The following is a 22114-nucleotide window of genomic DNA, read 5'->3' as shown; positions in this document are numbered from 1 at the left end:
CAACTCAAGGTCATGGCCGGCTGCTCTGTGCAGAAGTGAGGACTATGTTTCGTAGACAGTCTCACCTTTTGCCATTTAGGTGTTGGTCTCAGATTCCAGGAAGTAGGTATTCTTTGAGGCCATTATTTAGCCCACCACAAGTAGCTTTGTTTAAAAGGTAAAACAAAACAGATGAGTTAAAAACTTTCAAAGACGTATATTATTTATTTATTTATTTGTAGCCATACCGTGTAGCCTGTGCAATCCTAGTTTCTCCAGGGATCAAGCCCACACCCCCTGGAAGTAGACCCCCAGAGTCTTAACCACTGGACCACAAGGGAAGTCCCTGGGTGAAATTAATTTTAATCATATATTTTATTTAACTGAATGTAACCAAAACATTGCTTCCCTAGTGAAAAGGAAAGTCGCTCAGTGTGTCCGATTATTTGGGACCCCATGGACTATACCGTCCATGGAATTCTCCAGGCCCGAACACTGGAGTGGGTAGCCTTTTCCTTCTCTAGGGGATCTTCCCAACCCAGGGATTGAACCCAGGTCCTCCCACATTGCAGGCGGATTCTTTACCAGCTGAGCCACCTGGTAAAGAGCCCGGCTGCCAATACAGGTTCCTGCCAGTACAATTCCCTATTCTCTCTGCATTTTATGTAGGGAGTTCTTGAGCTGGGTCACAGCTGCGCACACCATGGGGATACACGCTCCATTGGAGGGAACCTGCTCAGGTCTCTCTTTTTATAGAGTGGGATTTGCCCAGGGGGATAAACATCCAAGATATTTATGTTGCATCTAGCTAAGATGCCAGCTGACTAGGGGAGGGCTGGGAAAGGCCAGCTGTGTGGTCCTAGAGACCCTGAGTGTTCCTTGGGCATGGGAAGTGGAATTCAGGCGTGGCCTCTTGCTATCAGAGAACTGGCCTGGTAGGGCTGCATCCTTGGACCCATCACTTTGTTGCCAGGAAATAGAAATGCAGAAAAGCACCCACAGCTGTCAATGGGGTCATCCTGCTTTGTCTTCAGAGCTGAAAATGGTGGCGATAGGCTTCCCAGGTTGTGCAGTGGTGAAATAACCCACCAGCCATTGTGGAAGACCCAAAAGATGCAGGTTCGATCCCTTTGTTAGGAAGATCCCTTGGAGCAGGAAATGGCACCCAACTCTAAGATTCTTGCCTGGAGAATCCCATGGACAGAGGAGCCTGGTGGGCTACAGTCCATAGTGTCGCAAGCAAGTGGATACGACTGAGCAAGAAGCTCAGAGAGGACTTCAGGTTTCCAGTTTTTTCCCAGCTACTGTTCTCTTCTGCTGCTTCTAGTTTGACCACATCCGTGCATGGTTTGACCCAGGGTCGCTGTCTAAGGTGGACTGAGCTAGGGATTGTGTACGCAGCAGGCCCCTGTTGGCCTGAGATCGGTCAGGCAGCGTGTGAGCTGGGCCAAGTCTGTGGCCAGTCGGGGACCCCGACACACCAGGGTGTGGTTCCTGTGGCCGAGGGAAGGAAACTCCTGTAGTTTCAGGAGCAGGCGGAGTGGCCTGGCCTGAGGTGGAGGCCGCGGTGGGGCGGTTCACGGACAGGCTTGTTTGGGGTGGAGGAGAATTGCTAAGTTGTTTATTTTTGGGGTGAGCTGCTCCACCCAAGAATGTCTCAGTCATGTCTTCAAGGCTGTAGCTCCTCCAGAGAGGTTCTGCTTTGCCCGAGTCAGTGGTTTTTGTCTCCTTCTGTCTAAGAAACTTGCCAGCTTGTCTCCCAGAGAGTGTTTTGCCCTTGGGGAGGATGGGAATTCTGGTGACTCTGGACCTAGACAGAGTCTGCTTGGCCTTTGGGTTAGTAATTTTCCAATTCCCCGCAGAGCTGGGGCCGCAGGTGGGTGTCTGACCTGAGCTTGACACCCTAACTAGCTCCGTCAGCTGCAGGCGCCAGGGTGTCTGCACAGACCAGGCCTCCCTGACAGGCCTTATCTGGGATGGCTTGGCTGCCTACCAGGCCAGGGGAGCCATGTACCTGAGGCCTCATCCCAGGAGTCAAGAAAAACATTGTCTTTGCCCCAAGTTTTCCCGAGGACCCTGCTAAGGCTTTTTGAAGGTGTGTTAACAGTGATGCGTCATCTGCGTGCTCATCTGTCCTTGACGTGCCCACACAGAGTGTGTGGTCCAAAGCTCAAAACAATGGGCAGGTCAATAACCAGTTACATTTGATATGGACCTATTATTGTAACAGTTTTCAGAGCAAACTCTGGGACGAGCTTATTTGGTTTGCCTTTCTCAAGGTTTGCCTAACTTTTCCCGAAGAAATTCCCCATATTTCAGTCATGTCTGACTCTTTGTGACTCCACGAGCTGTAGCCTGCCAGGCTCCTCTGTCCATGGGATTTCCGAGGCAAGAACACTGGAGTGAGTAGCCGTTTCCTTCTCCAGGGGATCTTCCCAACCCAGGCACTGAATCCAGGTCTCCCACACTGCAGGCAGATTCTTTACCATCTGAGCCACCAGAGAAGCCCATTTAAATGTGTACAATCTCCAAAACAACACAGTAGACATTAATAAGTAGTGCAGTGGTAAAGGAACCTGCCTGCCAATGTAGGTTCGATCCCTGGTCGGGGAAGATCCCCTGGAGTAGGAAAATGGCAACTCATTCCAGTATTCTTTCTTGAAAAATCCATGAGCAAAGGAGCCTGGTGGGCCACAGCCATGGGGTGACAAAGAGTCAAACACAACTAAGCACTGACACCTAACTTTTCCCTATGAAGTCCCCCATATTTAAATGTGTACAATCTCCAGAACAACGCAATAGTCATGAAAGGTAAGATTGGTTGTATTTTCTGAGCCCTGAATACTGTTTAGGGCTGTTTTACAGTCTAGTAAGTGTTATTTGGAGGCAGAAATCTTTACGTTTTAGCTCTTAAGTTGAAAAGGACAGAATACGTTATTGGAATTCAGGTTGTCCAAGAATGCATCCAGGCCATTTGATGGCCGTAGCTGAAGACAATTCATCCAACCAGCCTCCTTATCTGCTTATCTGGCAGAATCAAACTCTGTGGCAAGTAGAAGAGGGTTGGCCGTTGACATTCTTTCTTGCCACGATGGTAATCTTCATCATCGTCTTCTGACTGTTCTTAGGTTTCAGGGGAGAGGTTTGGGCATGGCAGGGAGAGGTCTAAAAAGCTGAAGGGCCAGGAGGAAAGGCAGGGTGTGGAAAGCACCTAAACAAATAATAATTAAAAATGAAAAGAACAAGTACAGCAGAAGGTAATATTTATTAGTTACGTACCTCATCTCAGGTGGCTTGGCTGTCAATGCTATGCTCAGGGCTTTAGATGGAGAACCTCATTCATTGATTCATTTGTGGGTTCACTTATTCATTCCTTTATTGCATTGTTCAGCAGTTATCAACGTGCCAGGCAGTGTTCTAGGCACCAAGGATGCTGCAGCGAATGCATCAAAGTCCCTGTTTCCTAGAGCGAACTTTCTAGTAGGGACAAAGCCAACCAGTACACAAATAATGCAAAGTAGAGAGTCCTAGGAAGAAAATTAACCTGGACACGGGATACGGAGGGACAGAGGGTGGCTTAGGAAGTTGCTGTGTCTAGTGGGTATCTGTCTGCTTCCCAGGCAGAGGGAACAGCAGTTCCCTGATTCTGAGAAAGGCAAAGCATGCTGATGGAGGGCGGAAGGGGGAGAGGGGTTGGGGATGAGGGTAGCTAGGGATTTGAATGGAATGGGGAAACTCTTGGAGATTATAGCAGGCACACATTTTGATGTAGGTTTGAAAGGAATTGCACTGCTTCTTTAGTGGAGAAAAGGTTAGGTTGAGGGTAAGGATGGGAGCAGGAAGCCCAGTTAGGAAGCTCCTGCAATCATCTAGGAGGAACTAGATGGTTTGCAGCCATGACCTGAAGTTGGAGGAAGTGAGAAGTGGTAGACTGTGGAAATACTCTGGAGTTACGATGAACATATTTGCTGATAGATTCGGATGAGAGCTGAGAGCAGGAGAGAAGCATGTTGTGACTTGAGTCCAAACTAGCAGCTTCATTTACTGACCTGGGCAGCTAGCAGAAAGGAGCAGCTTTGGAGACACAGATCAAGAGTTTGGTGTGGACATGCCACCTTTGTGATGCTTCTTATGCATCAGGTAGTGTCTGAAAGAGAGCTGAGCGGCCCAGTGGATCAAGAGCTCCCAGGGGAGGCTTCTTGTTTAGACTCAGGTGTCATGAGCAAAAAAAGGCCTTTCTGAAGTCAAGGATCTGAGGTCCAAGGTACTCCAGCATTCCTGCTTAGAGAAGGGACGTGTGCTGAGGGGAGTTCAGAGAGGTGGGAGGGAAGCCAGGCGCTTATGGTGACAGCAAGTCAAGACCGTGATCAGCGATGTCCAGTGCCCGAATCGGTTGAGGGAGATGGAAACAGAGTTGATCTCAGGGTCGAGCCACTTGTATTTCCTTCATCTTGAAACCTTATGCGGTGGGCACTGTTTTTCTTTACACTTTACCAGTGAGAAAGCCAAGGCTCAGAAAGGCTGAGTTATTTACCAGGGCTCACACAATCAGAGATGGAGCCGGGGCCCAGTAAACCTGCTAAATCCAGAGACTCCCTAGGGCTACAACTGGGAAGGACACATTTTCTTCTGTACTTCCAGTGTACTCCTGGGCTTTATAACCTCACCTGCCAGGTAAACAGTGCTCCAGGGAGGGAAACATTCTCAGTTCCACTTAGAGAATGACAGATTAGTGCAGGATCTTCAGAAAGAATGATTCAAACTGAGGACGGAGAAACGATAATGTAGTGCATTTAAGAGAGGCCTGTCTTCCTGCTTATGTTCAGTTTGGGCTCATGATTGTTTTAAAAATGTCTTATTAGCGTGAAAGAGAAGAGGAAAAAGCTCAAAATAGAAAGTGTTTATACAAAAAAAAAAAAAACAAAACCTAGTGGGGGATTTGCAGGCTTTTCTGACAGATTGCAGGCTACAAAACAGATTTGTGGGTGAAGTCTAGGCTCTTTGTGTTCGTTCTTTCTTTGTTTTCTCTCCTGTATGCTTAATGCCCGTTTAAGAAAAGTCAATTAGGATACTATAGAAATAGCATAAGTAACCGTCAGCCTGAGATAATGTTATCTATTGACTACAAACTATTTTATGTGAAAAGGCATTTTTATCTTTCAGGAAAATAAAGTAGCTGATGCACTGCCCCACTTTATATATATATAATTTTCTAATTGTATATTCTTAAAACCGGTAATACTCTGAATCTAGATTTTCAAATCTGAGTGAATCTAGAGTAACGTAGGTTTTGTAGGCTGCATGCGGGCTTCCCTGGTGGCTCGCTCAGCAGTAAAGAATCCCCCTGCCAATGTGGATACATGCATTGATCGATCCCCAGGCTGGGAAGATCCCCTGGAGAAGGAAATGGCAACCCACTCCAGTATTCTTGCCTGCAGAGTCCCATGGACAGAGGAGCCTGGTGGGCTACAGTTTATGAGGTTGCAAAAGAGTTGGATACAACTTAGCAACTAAACAACAACAACAACAGCAGCAGCAGGCTGTAGGCAGCAGCACAGTTTGTGGGTGGTTGTTACAAAATGAAAGGTCTTTCCTTTCAGTGTGAATTTGTTTCCTGTGGCTGCCATGACAAAGCACCGTAGACGGGGGTTCTGAAGACAACAGGCATTTATCCTCCGGCCGTCCTGGAGGCCTGAAGTTGGAAACCAGTGAAGCCAGACCCTGCCCTTCCCACTGCTGGAGGCTGAGATGATCCCTGGCTCGTGGTTCCACAGTTCTGATCTCTGCACTGGCTTCATGTGGCTTCTCCCTTGAGTCTCCTGAATCTCAAATCTCCTCCGACTTTTTCTGATAAGGACCTTATCTTTGGATTGGCATGCATGCTTGCTAAGTCGCTTCAGTCATGTCGGACTCTTTGCGACTCCATGGGCAATAACCTTCCAGGCTCCTCTGTCCATGGGATTCTCCAGGCAAGGATAATGGAGTGGGCTGCCATGCCCTCTTTCAGGGGATCTTCCCCACCCAGGGATTGAATCCTTGTCTCTGGCATGTACTTGCATTGGCAGGCAAGTTCTTTACCACTGTGTCACTTGGGAAGTCCCTTGGATTTAGGGCCCAGCAAAGATCTGTTTCTCCAAATAAGGTCACAGTCATAGCTTCTGAGGTTTAAGATGTGGACATAGATTTTTGGAGGCTCTGCAGAAATCTTGACACAGTGTTAGACCCCCAAAGTGGTGGGAAGGACTCAGAGGCCCAGGATATAGTCTTCCCTCTGATGTTTAGTTTTGTAAGTTAACACACAGCACCACAATCAAGAGACTGTAACACATCTGTGTCAGAAGTTTCCAGAAGTGCATGAGAGAGAGGCGAGGATGCTCACACTGCAATCCTCCCTTGCAGGCATCGACATCTCGCAGAAAGAGAATGTGCTCTGGATCAGACCCACCAGGGCTGAAGCTCATTCTGCCACTCACTGGCTCTGTGACCTTGGCCGTTGATTTAACTTGACCTCCACCTCTTCAACTGTGAAATATGAATTATAACACTGACTTTGGAGTATCCCTGAGAAGATCCAAAGAGCTGTCCAGTGTCTAGCCCCCAGCACAAGCCTAGATGATTCTGAGGGTCCACACCCCGCTTCTCTCCATGCCAAGCCAGGCGGCCTATACACCCTTCCTGATGCCTTCAGGATTCAGCTTGTTCTGTTGGGCGTGGTGAGAGCTCCAGTCTGGTTCCTCAAATCCTGCCTCTGCCAGCTGCTCTGTTTAGGGTCTCTGTTCCCACAAGATGTTTCTGATTCACCCACTCAATCCTGCACCGAGGTTATGAGAACTTTTCTCATCTGTTCCGCAGAAATCCCTGGCATTTAGATTTACCTACCCAGTTCAATTATTAGTTCAGTTATTAAGAAGAGGTGGCAAGAATACACAAAAGAACTATACAGAAAAGATCTTCACGACCCAGATAACCACAGTGCTGTGATCACTCACCTAGAGCCAGATGTCCTGGAATGCTAAGTCAAGTGGACCTTAGGAAGTATCACTATGAACAAAGCTAGTGGAGGTGATGGAATTCCAGTTGAGCTGTTTCAAATCATGAAAGATGATGCCATGAAAGTGCTACAGTCAATATGCCAGCAAATTTGGAAACTCAGCAGTTGCCACAGGACTGGGAAAATATCAGTTTTCATTTCAATCCCAAAGAAAGACAATGTCAAAGAATGCTCAAACTACAGCACAATTGCACTCATCTCACAAGCTAGCAAAGTAATGCTCAAAATTCTCCAAGACAGGCTTCAGCAATACGTGAACCGTGAACTTCCGGATGTTCAAGCTGGTTTTAGAAAAGGCAGAGGAACCAGAGATCAAATTGCCAACATCTGCTGGATCATGGAAAAAGCAAGTGAGTTCCAGAAAAACGTCTATTTCTGCTTTATTGACTATGCCAAAGCCTTTGACTGTATGGATCACAATAAACTGTGGAAAATTCTGAAAGAGATAGGAATACCAGACCACTTGACCTGCCTCCTGAGAAACTTGTATGCAGGTCAAGAAGCAACAGTTAGAACTGGACATGGAACAACAGACTGGTTCCAAATAGGAAAAGGAGTACGTCAAGGCTGTATATGGTCACCCTGCTTATTTAACTTATATGCAGAGTACATCATGAGAAACGCTGGGCTGGAAGAAACACAGGCTGGAATCAAGATTGCCAGGAGAAATATCAATAACCTCATGTATGCAGATGACACCACTCTTATGGCAGAAAGTGAAGAGGAGCTAAAAAGCCTCTTGATGAAAGTGAAAGAGGAGAGTGAAAAAGTTGGCTTAAAGCTCAACATTCAGAAAACGAAGATCATGGCATCTGGTCCCATCACTCCATGGGAAGCAGATGGGGAAACAGTAGAAACAGTGTCAGACTTTATTTTGGGGGGCTCCAAAATCACTGCAGATGGTGACTGCAGCCATGAAATTAAAAGATGCTTACTCCTTGGAAGAAAAGTTATGACCAACCTAGATAGCATATTCAAAAACAGAGACATCACTTTGCCGACTAAGGTCCCTCTAGTCAAGGCTATGGTTTTTCCAATAGTCATGTATGGATGTGAGAGTTGGACTGCGAAGAAGGCTGAGCACTGAAGAATTGATGCATTTGAACTATGGTGTTGGAGAAGACTCTTGAGAGTCCCTTGGACTGCAAGAAGATCCAACCAGTCCATTCTGAAGGAGATCAACCCTGGGATTTCTTTGGAAGGAATGATGCTAAAGCTGAAACTCCAGTACTTTGGCCACCTCATGAGAAGAGTTGACTCATTGGAGAAGACTTTGATGCTGGGAGGGATTGGGGGCAGGAGAAGAAGGGGATGACTGAGAATGAGATGGCTGGATGGGATCACTGACTCGATGGACGCAACTCTGAGTGAACTCTGGGAGTTGGTGATGGACAGGGAGGACTGGCGTGCTGCGATTCATGGGGTCGCAAAGCGTCGACACAACTGAGTGACTGGACTGAACTGAGAGTGTCTCAGACCTTACTCACTAAGAGTGAGGTTAGGGTGGCATGTCTCAGACCTTTGTTTTTTCACGAAGAGTGAGGCTAGGGATGTGTATCTCAGATTGTTGTATAGTTGCCTAGCTCCTGGGGAGCTTGTGGAAATGCAGTCTTCCATTCAGTCGCTCTTGGCTGGGACCTGAAATTCTGCATTTCTAGCAAGTTCCCAGATGATGTGGATCCTGCTGGGTGGAGGACCACACTTTGAGTAGCAAGGAGCAGGGCAATACCCTGGGATTCACTCACTCAAATACTCTGGTTTTCTCTAAAGATCTACATTCAGGATTTTCCCAAGGCTAGCAGCTCTAACTTCTCTTTTCTTCTTTTGCTAAGAATTCATTTTCTTCTGGTCAGAATTCACAATGAAGAATCTTCTCAAGGCAACCCAAACAGGATGGAGACAGTAAGACAGAGGGAAATTGCTGCTTTGATGAACTGTTTCTTCAACCAATAAACGTGCTGACCCAGGGGCTTTTGTCCCACCAGACTTTAACCTGCACATTTCCAGTCTAGCCCTACAGATCAATCTAGGACTCATCTAGTTAGTTGCTCAGTTGTGTCTGACTCTTTGTGATTATAAAGGAAAGCCCACCAGGCTTTTCTATCCATGGGGATTCTCCAGGCAATAATACTGGAGTGGGTTGCCATGCCCTCCTCCAGGGGATCTTCCCGACTGAGGGACTGAACCTACGTCTCTTGCGTCTCCTGCACTTTGCTCTGATTCCACCTACCCTACTTCTCTTTTCTTTGTGCTCTCAATCCTCTAGAAGACCCGTGGCTTCCAATCTTTACCTGTTTTAGCACTGGTTTCAGTGAATCCAGCCATCTTCTTATGGGTTTTCTCCTTTACACCATGAGCTCCTTGAAGACAAAATGGTGACTTTTGACTCGGCATCTTTGAGGTCTTTGACAATGTCTGACATGTGAGACAACTCCAGATCTAGCAAATGGCTGGTTTGTTGGAACAAATGACCAATTTGTTTACTCAAACACCCTTTTGCTAATCCTCATTTATTCCTCTTAACAACTCCATGAATTTTTGCTGTCTCTCCCCTTCATAGACATGGTAATGGGAGCTTAGGAATGTTAAATGGCATATCTAAGCAAGTGATGGAATTGAGTCTGGGTGAAGGTATGTCTGGCTCGCTGGTCCAGTTTCTCTCTGACCACTCTGGAATGACTGCATGAATAAATGCACCCATAGTGAACTTTGTTTACCATGACCTGCAGAGTGTAGGTGGTTAATCACAGCTTTGGCCAGACGTGTTGACATCCAGAGTGATGGTTTCCGAGTGCTGGTCCCTGGACCAGTGTCAGGTCAGGACCAAAGAATCACCAGTCTTGGATAGGATGAAAATATGAGCATAAAATTACATTTATATAATTAAAGAACTGCCTTCATGATGAGACCATGTCAATTCTTTTCTGATATACACGTGACCTTCTTTTCACAAGATAATGGCAAGAATAATCATTAGCTATTACTATATTTTAACATTCTTACTAGGAAAATTAGACCAACCCCACTGAGTTGAAAATCATACTTCTTAAAAGTGTACCAACCCTTAAAAGTAGGACTTCTGTGAAGTCCCCAAATCTGGGAATGACTGCTTTAGAGAAAGTTAATAAACGACTGACAACAGAGCCTCTATTTGAGGGTAAAAAGGCAGACACCTTCGATGGATGACTTTGCGATTGTAATAAAATTTCCTACTCATAGATATCCTTTTTTCCCACCTTGTCTTGCTGACTCTGAGCAAGACTTTGATAGAACCACAAATCCATGGAAGGAACACCTCTTTATTTGGGCAAAATGGTTGCAGATTTTCTTTTGTAAAGAGTTCTGCTTACAGGGGCACTCTTTCAGGTGCTTGGAGAGCATGCATTTCTAAAGACTGAGAGTCAGGCTACCAGAATTTCTGGGACATGGTGAGTGAGGGGTGAGGAGAGGAAGGGGAATAAGGCCCTGACCAGGAAGACCAGGGCCATTTGGTTGAAGGATCAGGGGAAGAGAGAGGAAGTCTCAAATAATGGGCACACCCAGAAGAATATTGAACAAATACCCGGAAGACAGAAGCACGGGAAGGTCAGATTTTACTTTTTATTCTGTTTCAAAGCAAAATCCCCGATCAAAATAAACACCGCCACCAAAAGTCCCATGATATCATCGGGAACTGAACACTTTCCACGTGGAAGTGTCAGATGAGCTGAGGGGATTCTTCCAGTTTCTCTAATTCAGAGAGAAGAGTCAGGCAGGATCTCCTTCTCATTGTGTTCATATCATCGTCTGGTGATTGGAATGACTGACAGGATAAGTACAGGTAATTACTACGTCTTTTCCTTACATTTCACAACATTCAGCCCTACCTAACAGGATTGATCTGGTACCCACGAGTATGAAAAGAACATCCAAGTGTAGAGTAGTGGATCACAAAATTTTTTAAAAAGCTGGGCAGGCCCCACAACTCCAGGAAAAGCTCAGTGTATGGGGGACGTCATTTTTATTGTCCTCTTGGTGAGTCATGAATCACCGCACCCAATAAACTCTTGGTACACTTCTCAGATGAGCAGAACTCACCATCCTGATAGTAACATTATCCTTCATTGCTAAGTAGCTCAAAAGTTAAAAAGCCATCTTTGTAAGGTAACAAACATCAGAGCAACATCAAACTGTATATAATTAGAACAATAATCTTGCTGTAGAATGGGTTTATTATATCTATTGTGTAACAGCATTTTTTTTTTTCTGATCCAGCTACTGTGGACATTAGTAATGACAGAGAATCAAATCTGGTGTTATTTCACATCTGCAAAATTTTCAGTAATTATAAGGAGTCAAGGATTTCTGGCTAGTGAAGGAGAGAATGGTCCAGGAACATTCCTTCACTATCAGGGAGCTACTTCACGGTGGCTTGGTGGTAAAGAATCTGCCTGCTACAGCAGGAGACATGGGTTTGATCCCTGGGTCAGGAAGATCCCCTGGAAAAGGAAATGGCAACCCACTCCAGTATTCTTGCCTGGGAAATTCCATGGACAGAGGAGCCTGGCAATCTATTGTTCCTGGGGTCGCAAAACAGTCAGACACGACTTAGTGATTAAATAACAACGAGAGACCTGACCCCACAACTGAGCCTAAATGTGTATGTCTTGATTGATTTGTGGGTAAGTGTGGGATTGAAGTGTTCACAGATTTTGCTTGTGAGCAGATCTTTCCATTGAACACACCATGACAATTCCCTAAAACGTCTTTCTCCCAGGAAAGTGTCTGAGATACGGCAATTTGATGGCAAGTAAGATGGAACCTCTACTCTTATGCAAACTAGATGGGAATGTAAGGTGCTTTTGTACCTGAAATGGAAAACAACGTGTGGAGCGAGATACGGAGGAAGTGAGAAGTGCAAGTGAGAAGAGTAAGGTCTTGGAGGCAGCTTCATGGAATGTATGGTATTTCCACTGAGCCTTTGGGGATGGGATCTATCTAGGAAGTTGATTGGTTAACACTGACTATCTTGGTAAAGATTAGGCACATCAAGAGGTAGAGGAGTACATTCCTGAACTGTGAAGTAGCATGAAAGTCCAGGCTTTTTCCATGGGGTCATGTGGGCAGGTGGAACGTAGGGATCCTAGTGATAAGACTTGCAGATACAGGCTGAAGACACGATGGTGGTAGGAGCTTTGAAATCCAGACCGAAGAGCTTAGCTTTTATTCTATCCGTGACTGTTGCAGACAGATAACTCTTATTTGCCTACCCAGTAGCTATGACTTGCTTGCTTTTTTTCCTTTTGCTAACAGAGCCACAATGATCATAAACTTCCCATTTTATAGGCAATCAGCATCTGCAAAGTGGTTTTGTGGGTGTTTGATCAGAGGAATAGTGCTTGAGTTGATTTGTCCTTTATATGGACAATCCTGGTCAGAGGGTGGTGGGTGGAGAGTGCGGAGGAGGGAGAAAACCTTGACCAGCCAAAAAGATAAAAATGAAGGCCATGGAGCTTAGCAGCAGTAAGACATACCCAAGAACCTTCTAGAATCTAAAAGCATACAAAAATCACCTCCAAAAGAGTAGAAAGGGAATAACTTCCTAAACACTCTGGAATGATAAGAACACGTTCATTTTAATTTGGTTCTTTCTAAGGGACAGCATAAACCACCATGGAACTCTAAGATCTGTACTAACCAAGGGGAGAAGCCACCAGAAGGCTCTCACCATGTGCTTTGCCCTATGCTCTTGGCAGAAGCAGTAACTGTGTTAAACATAAAGGGACTGTGCTGTGCTGAATTGTGTATCTACCCAAAGATATGCTCAATGCCCCTGGTACCTGCGAATGTAACTTATTTGGAAATAGAGTCTTCGTAGATGTAATCAAATGAAGATGAGGTTTAAGAAAGCAAATGCTAAGACTTCTCATTACATGGAAAAAAACTGTGTTTTTCTTCTTTAGTATCCACCTGAGATGAAAGATGTTAACTAAATTAATTGTAGTAATTATTTCACAATATATGTAAGTCATCATGCTGGACATGTTAAACTTACAGTGCTGTATGTCAGTGATGTCTCAATAAAACTGGAAAAAAAGTTTAAGATGAAGTCACACTGGATTGAAAGACATTTTATTTAAAATGTGTCTCATAAGCAGCATATAGATAGCTTGTCATTCAGCATGACAATCTTCATCTTATTACCACAGTGATTGGTCTAGGTGCTAGCTTCATAAAATTGCCATAAGAAATCAACAAAAACTAAATGACTTCACTGAAACTTATTCTCTCAAAAGCATGGATGCTAGAAGTTCAAAATCAACGTGTCAGCAGGGCGAGGCTTCCTTAAAAGGCTCTAAGAAAAAATACTTCTTTATATGTTGTATCTTCTGAGAGTTGCAATAATTCTTGGTTTTCCTTGGCTTGTGGCAGAATAATGCCAATCTTTGCTCCATTGACCTTTTTGTACAAACAAAACAAAACAAAACGCCAAACCTAACCCCTGTATCTGGGTCCAAATCTCCCCTTCTTCTAAGGACACCAGTCATTGGATTTAAGGCCCATCCTAATCCAGTGTGGGTTTCCCTGGTGGCTCAGATGGTAGAGGGTCTGACTGCTAAGCAGGAGACCCGGGTTCAATCCCTGGGTCAGGAAGATTCCCTGGAGAAGGGAACGGTAATCCAGTGTTCTTGTCTGGAGAATTCCACGGACAGAGGAGCCTGGTGGGCTACAGTCCACAGGATCAAAAAGAGTGGAACTTGACTGATGTGACTTACCAAACACACACCAGGTACACAGACATTTTATAAAAATATAGGGGGAAAAGCTTACAGCTTTAGTACTTAATTTCGTGACCCTCAATGCTTTGGCAGCAAGTTATTAGTGCCAGAGAAGAGGAAGAAAGGGATCAGGACACTTAGGATTTGAGGGGCTCAAGAAATATATAATCCAAGACAAGATCAGAATTATAAATGTAAAGATTGATTTGGGGGGACAGTGGTTAAGAAATCATAGCTGGTGCTCGCTTCGGCAGCACATATACTAAAAAAAAGAAATCATAGCTGTGTGAACTGTGGAGCCAGTGTGGTTGATGACCACAGATTGGAGTCAGAGTCCAGACCCCAGGAAGCCTCACATCTCTCCCTCCTAGCAGGTGAGAGGTGAGACTGTAAAAAGAAAAATGAGATAAGGAGTTGGCTCATGGAAAATTCCAAGAGGCCTTGGGCACAGAGGTTAAGCGTGTGGACTTCGGAGTCACACTGTCTAAATTTGAATCCACTTGCTTGTGTTACCGCAGGCACAGCACCTAAACTCTCCTCCTCCAAGTCCTGAGGCTTAAACAAATTCATAAGATTCCTGGTGCTTGCTATTTCTAGGAAGAAGCATGGCAGGCATCTAGTGGTTGGTGTCCAGGAAATAGAAGGTATTAGCAAAGGTCAGGGCAAGACAGAGGGTGCCTGGTTAGGGACATCTGGGCCTTCAGGTCCTCTTCAGAGCATGAGAGAGCTCCAAGGCAGGTGGCCTCTGGAGGGCCCGGGGCGATGAGTTAGAAACTGAAGTGTGAAGCAGAAGCTCTCCTCTCTCAGACTCAGCGTAACCTCCATCATCAGCTTTGTCTGTCTTTCAGACTTACTGAGCTTTTTCTGATGATGAAGGTTCTACATTGCAGCGTTATTTGTAATAGCTACAGACTGGAAAGAACCTGAATGTCAGTAAGGGAATAGATTAATTGTGGTATATTTGATGAATACTCTACAGCAGCTTTCCCGGGTGGCTCGGTGGTAATGAGCCAATGCAGGAGACGCAAGAGATGTGGGTTGGATTCTTGGGCCAGGAAGAGCCCATGGAGGAGCGAGTGGCAACCCACTCCAGTATTCTTGTCTGGGAAATTTCCATGGATAGAGTAGCCTGGCAGGCTACAGTCCATGGGGTTGCAAAGAGCTGGACGTGACTGAGCACAGACAGATGCATGCACTATAGCAGTTAAAGTAAGTGAATTAGTTCAATACGTAGCAGCCTGAACGGCTCTTGAAAACCTAATGATAGTGAAAAAAGTAAGTGACAGTGTGATCAAGTGTATGTAAACAAGTCACATGATGTTTATGAAAGGGCAATGTATGGAAAAGTATACAATCAGAAATTAGATGGATGCATTCTCAAGAAGAGAGGGGTCTGGACTAGAAACAAAGTACACTCAACTTCATCTAGAACATCTGTTCTTGGTGTTCAGTTGCTAAGTTGCGTCTGACTCTTTGTGACCCCATGGACTGTAGCATGCCAGGCTCCTCTGTCCTCTACGGTCTCCCACAGTTTGTTCAAATTCATGTCCAATGAGTCAGTGATGCCATCCAGCCATCTCATCCTCTGTCATCCCCTTCTCCTCCTGCCTTCAATCTTTCCCAGCATCAGGGTCTTTTCTAATGAGTCGGCTCTTTGCATCAGGTGGCCAAAGTATGCTGAGCTTCAGCTTCAGCATCAGTCCTTCCAGTGAATATTCAGGATTGATTTCCTTTAGGATTGACTGGTTTGATCTCCTTGCTCTCTAGAGTCTTCTCCAGCACCACAGTTTGAAAACATCAGTTCTTTGGCACTCTCCCTTCTTCATGGTCCTGCTCTCACATCTGCACATGACTACTGGAAAACCCATAGCTTTGACTAGATGAACCTTGGTCAGCAAAGTGGTGCCTCTACTTGTAATGTGCTGGCTCGTTGTTGTTGTTCAGTCGCTCACTCGTGTCTGACTCTTTACGTTGTATACATTTGTCATAGCTTTCCTTTCAAGGAACAGCCTATTACTTCATTAAATTTTTTGAAGCAAAAACAAAAGTTAATTTTGGGTGGAGGGTCCGTTATTTTCCTGTACTTCCCTCTATTTTAAAAAATGTTTCCTGCCCATTGTAGAAAATAAAGTAGTAAGAAAAGCAAGTAACTAGCATGTAGATATTATTGCTGTTATCATTTTGTCCTATTACTATGCGTATATAGATGTGTATTTAAAATTACACTGTCTGTATATACAGTTTTGTAAGATGTTTTTTAAACTTGATGGATTATATTTTCCTATGTCATCAAATGTTCTTTAAAGATATGATTTTCAATGACTGCAGAATAGTTCATCTTCTATATATGCTATACTTATTCCATCATTTTCCCATGACTGGATCTATAAACTGTTATAAACTATTGGGTTAGTCAAAAGTTTCATTCGTGTTTTTCTATAACATCTTGCAGAAAAACTCAAATGAAATTTTTAGGTTTTTGGCCAACTCAGTACATCTGACTTTTTGGCTCTGTAAATAATGACTTTATTATATAAAAATTATTCTATAAGTAATTATATAATTATATAGAAACCTACATAATTAATTAATAATATGATTAGTATGTAATTAGCATAATTATTATATAATTGTATATTTCTGATAATTCCATTAAGATACATTTCTAGGAATAGAATTACGGGTTCAAGATGTATAGGCATTTTTAAGGTTATTGATAAGTAAACTCCATGGACTATAGCTCACCAGGCTCCTCTGTTCATGGAATTCTCTACGCAAGAATACTGCAGTGGGTTGCCATTCTCTCTGGGGGATCTTACTGACTGAGGGGCTGAAGCTGGTTCTTCTGCATTGCAGGCAGATTCTTTAACATCTGAGCCACTAGGGAGGCCCACTGATACAAATCGACAAATTAGTTTCCAAAAGACAGGAACAGTTGACACTCCCTCCAGTTCTATATGAGGCAGCTGCTGATCTTGAAGAAAGTGCAAGAAAGTCAAGTTGTTCAGTCGTGTCCAGCTCTTTGTGAAACCATGGGCTGTAGCCCAATAGGCTCCTCTGTCCATGGAATTCTCCAGGCAAGAATACTGGAGTGGGTTGCCATTTCCTTCTCCAGGGGATCTTCCCGACCAAGGGATCAAACCCGGGTCTCTCGCATTGCAGGCAGATGCTTTTACCGTCTGAGCCACCAGGGAATGCTGATCTTAAAGTTCCATAAATTGGATTAAACTCCTAACCCACTCCACCTCCACCACAAATTTGATTTTCCTGGTCCTCCAGTCTTATTTTCTTTTAGATTTCCTCTAGCGGTGGTTTCGAGCTCAGGAAGAGCGTGGCCTCTGGCTGGAAGACAGGCGTGGCGGGCAATTCCCCTAATATTTGCTCCCATGGGAAGCTCTCTCTGAGCCAACCTCCTCCCTCCAAGGAGCTCAGTCACTTCCAGGCACTGGGGTGAGGGCCAGTCTTATTACTGCTCAGCACCTCCTACTCTGTGGCTGACACCTACGCTGCGGCCCGCCTTCAGAGGAAAGACAACCTGTTATTTTGTACTTGTTGCTGTCTTATATCAATAGGAAGCCAGTGATGCTGTTCTCAGCAAAAACACAGATTCACCCTAAGAAGCCGTCCTTTTCGAAATGGGATAATCCTGCCCTGGTGTTCCCTGACTGGCAAGAATCCCTTCCATATGGGAACATCTGTCTGTATCTGAAATTGATTCTAGTCATGGGACTACTGATGAGTATCAGATGGTTTAGTACAAGAATTAATGGTTTAATCCTGGCTTATCAATTGATGGGTAACATATGTTTATTGGGCTTTCCCTGGTGGCTCAGGGATAAAGAATATGCCTGCTGATGCAGGAGACATGAGTCCCATCCCTGGGTTGGGAAGGTCCCCTGGAGAAGGAAATTGGCAACCTAGTCCAGTATTGTTTCCATGGGAAATCCCATGAAAACAGGAGCCTGGTGGTCTGCAGTTCATGGGGTCACAGGATCAGACCAAACAACAAAACAACAAACGTGCTTCTTACAGACCATTTATTTACTTCTACAATATCTGCAGAGATAAGCCACAACTATTATGAAAGAGCTTCTCACCTTGTGATACAGTGTTGCTTTTAAACCTACCTTGACATAAAACAAATTATTTGCACACCTCACTGTCATCATACAATTTCAGATATTTTAAAGTTAAAAAAAAATAGTAGCTGCCTCCTACTGCTCTTTGGATAAATAGCCATATCCTTACCATGACCCTCAAGCCCGTCTGGTTTCACTGTGGGCAAAACTCCCCTCTTGAAAACCTCTTTCACCTTCTTCCCAGATCTCAAATTCAACAATCTCCCTCTGATCTCAGGGCTTTTGCACATGCAGTTTCCACGGTATGGGACAGTCTGCCTCCTCCTACATTGTTCCAGACCCAGCAGATCTCACCCCAGGGCTCTCCTTTGCCAGTCTTAGTAGAATCTTTTAGATGAACTTAAAAAAAATAAATAAATAACATCTTCAGGAAAGGCTGTCCCTCAGACCACAGACTATGTGTGGATGCTCTGATTAATGTTATCATAACATGGTGTGTTTTTGCTTGTGATGATTTGTAGTTTGCCATTCAGTGTTTGCCTCTGTCATTATTGCTTGAAATCTGTCTCTCCCATTCCTCTTCTGTGTTCCACGGGCAAAGAGGCTGTTTTTCTTACCATCAGAAGCATGCTGGCCAATAAAATGTGGGGCAGACAGCTGCTGAGTCACCGCTTGTCAAATAAATAAATGGATACCGACTAGTATGGCTGATGGCTTGGTTGGGTTAGTGTGCTGGCTGAGCATCCTTGCGTGCAATCTCCTCATAAGGCAATGAACTATTTCTCAAGCCATAGAAAAGTGTCATTCAGAGTGGAGCCTTTATGACAGCTGGGCAGGTTTTCTTACCTGCTTTCTTGCCTACTCGTGATGGGAAATTGTTACTTCATCTGCCTCACATTTAAAAACAAAGACAATATCTTCACTTTTCCTCCATCCTGAGATATCAACATCATCATTATTATTTTGTTTAGGAAGCAAGTTTTTTTAAATTTACTTTTTGCTGCTGCTGCTAAGTTGCTTCAGTAGTGTCTGACTCTGTGCAACCCCATAGACGGCAGCCTACTAGGCTCCCTCATGCCTGGGATTCTCCAGGCAAGAACACTGGAGTGGGTTGCCATTTCCTTCTCCAATGCAAAAAGTGAAAAGTAAAAGTGAAGTCACCCAGTTGTGTCTGACTCTTAGCCATCCCATGGATTGCAGCCTACCAGGCTCCTCCGCCCATGGGATTTTCCAGGCAAGAGTACTAGAGTGGGTTGCCATTGCCTTCTCTGAATTTACTTTTTAGTTGGAGGGAAATTACAATGTTGTGTTGATTTCTGCCACACAATAGTGCAAATGAGCCATAATTTTACGGATATCCCCTCCCTCCTTAGCCTTCCTCCCCTTCCCCCACCCCATCCCTCTAGTTCATCACGGAGGGCCATTTTGGGCTCCCTGTGTTATATAGCAACTTCTTGACTGCAGCCATGAAGTTAAAAGACGCTTAATCCTTGGAAGGAAAGTTATGACCAACCTAGATAGCATATTGAAAAGCAGAGACATTACTTTGCCAGCAAAGGTCCGTCTAGTCAAGGTTATGGTTTTTCCTGGGGTCATGTATGGATGTGAGAGTTGGACTGTGAAGAAAGCTGAGCACTGAAGAATTGATGCGTTTGAACTGTGGTGTTGGAGAAGACTCTTGAGAGTCCCTTGGACTGCAAGAAGATCCAACCAGTCCATTCTAAAGGAGATCAACCCTGGGTGTTCTTTGGACAGAATGATGCTAAGCTGAAGCTCCAGTACTTTGGCCACCTCATGCGAAGAGTTGACTCATTGGAAAAGACTCTGATGCTGGGAGGGATTGGGGGCAGGAGGAGAAGGGGACGACTGAGGATGAGATGGCTGGATGGCATCACTGACTCGATGGATATGAGTTTGAGTGAACTCCGGGAGTTGGTGATGGACAGGGAGGCCTGGCGTACTGCAATTCATGGTGTTGCAAAGAGTTGGACACAACTGAGCAACTGAACTGAACTGAACTGAATGAACCAGCTATCAATTTTATACATGGTAATGTATATATGCTAAGACATCATTATGCAATGATATAATTTAATAGTAACTTATCAGAGGGAAAACCCAAATATATCCCCCCAGATATTGCTCCCACATTAAATGTATATATATATATATAGATTGTAAAACATCCAATTCTGGATGTGTTAACATCTTATAAAATGGTGAACATCTTTGAATTTAGACAAAATTGACAGTCCTACCACAAAGGCTGGTTATGAATATTAAAACATATGAAGGCACGTGAAGTGTATTGCTAAGTGTCTGGTACACAGTGTTCAATAAAATGATACTAATTAGTAAGCTTATTACTATTATTCCTACCATTTTACTTTGAGAGGATTAACTTGAGTTTATCCTGTGGGTTTTAGATTCCCAGTGACGTTAAAGGGCTCGTGTTCTTGTTGGGGAGGAAAAAAGTTTCCTCTACCCTGCTAGTATCTTCTGCCTGCTTTAAGAACTAAATTAACAGGAGACAGATTAATGGGAGAAAATCAAACAAATGTTTAATAACATGTATTCATGGGAGAAACCCAGGAAAAGTGAGTAAGTCACACAAATGGTTAAATCCCTCACCTTAAATGCCATCCTCAGCTAAAGACAAAAGAGGATGTTGGGGGTAGGGAGAGCCTGTTACAAGAGGTGGCCAGGAGAAGCACAGTAAACAAGGCTAAGGATGTGCAGATTTACTTCTGTAGAGACTTGCTCATCCTTCTTGTCCTGGTCCAGGGAGGGAGACACCTTTACAAGTGGAGAATTCCCTTATAAATGTAAATAGTTCTTACAAAAGGGTGACTTCTACTTGATTTTCAGAGCTTTTCCCCTTGTCTGCCATTTCTTAGGAAATGTGCTCAGCCGATCTGTCCTGTCCCACTCTTTGCGACCCCATGGACTGCAGCTTGCCCTCCAGCCTTCTCCCTCCATGGAATTTTCCAGGCATGAATACTGGAGTGGGTTGCCATGTCCTCCTCCAGGAGATCTTCCCCACCCAGGGATCAAACCCGCATCTCTTGTGTGTCCTGCATTGGCAGTCAGATTTTTTACCAGTTAGTGTTAGGTTAGTGAAGTCGCTCAGTCGTGTCCGACTCTTTGCGACCCCATGGACTGTAGCCTACCAGGCTCCTCCGCCCATGGGATTTTCCAGGCAAGAGCACTGGAGTGGGCTGCCATTGCCTTTTCCAGAGGATCTTCCCGACCCAGGGATGGAACCCAGGTCTACTGTATTGTAGGCAGACACTTTACCATCTGAGCCTCCAGGGAAGCCCACATTAACCAGTTTAAGATAATTAATATGTCAAAGAGACATATTTAAGGGTGTCAAATTCTGCTCCCCTCCACTTGGCATGTCTGGGTGAATGCAGTCTCCCCTCAGTACTCAGGCCTCAGAAAGTCACAGCGACACACAGGAGCTAGGCATCACCGTGGAGGTCCCGGAGCAACCTGAACTGGGAATCCCAAGCTCTTTGGACCCCACCTCGGGTGTGATCGTGAATGAAGGGAAAGAGGCCTGGAGGGTGAGTCCATAGGCTTCCTCGGACAGTCGCACTCCGCCTCCAGCTCCTTTCCTAAAGAAAAGCCCCCGTTTGGTGGGCCAGGATGTTCATGTTGTCCTTTCTGTGTTTTCACAAAATAACATGGGAGTGTATTTATTCCAAGAGATCTCAGTTGGGCATTTCCGGTCCCACTGCCGACCCCTGGCCCGGACTTTCCTGGCTCGCCCCCAGGCAGTCACTTCCCACCCACCCTCCACACTTTCCTGCCTGCAACCCGCCCAGTTTAATTCAATGCAGTACAAACAAGCCTGCTGTCCTTGGAGTCATCTAATTTAAGGTGGGGCCCCCTTCTCACTCCCCTTCCCAGTCTGGCTGAAAAAGCTCATCGTCATGGGAAACATTATTCTTATTCACAGGAGGGAATAGTTACTGCCCTTGGTTAGTCTGGTGTGTGAAGCTCTCCCAAGTCAGAGCCCATTCAAACTTCCCAGACTTTCTTCTGCTCTCCCCTGCTCTGTAACTGACTCCTTGCCCATCCCATCTCTCACTCTCTTCTTTCTGGAATAATCTTCTTCACTCTCATCTCCCTTAGCACCTTGGGGCTTGTCCTGAGGCACTTGATTGTATGTTTCTAGCATGGGGTGTAGTCAGACAGGCACACAGCTGGTGACTCTTCTAGATCATAATCTCCTTGAAAGC

Source organism: Capra hircus, chromosome 20 (genome assembly GCF_001704415.2).
Source record: "Capra hircus breed San Clemente chromosome 20, ASM170441v1, whole genome shotgun sequence".
Lineage (NCBI taxonomy): Eukaryota > Metazoa > Chordata > Mammalia > Artiodactyla > Bovidae > Capra > Capra hircus.
Note: the sequence above shows the minus strand (reverse complement) of the source record.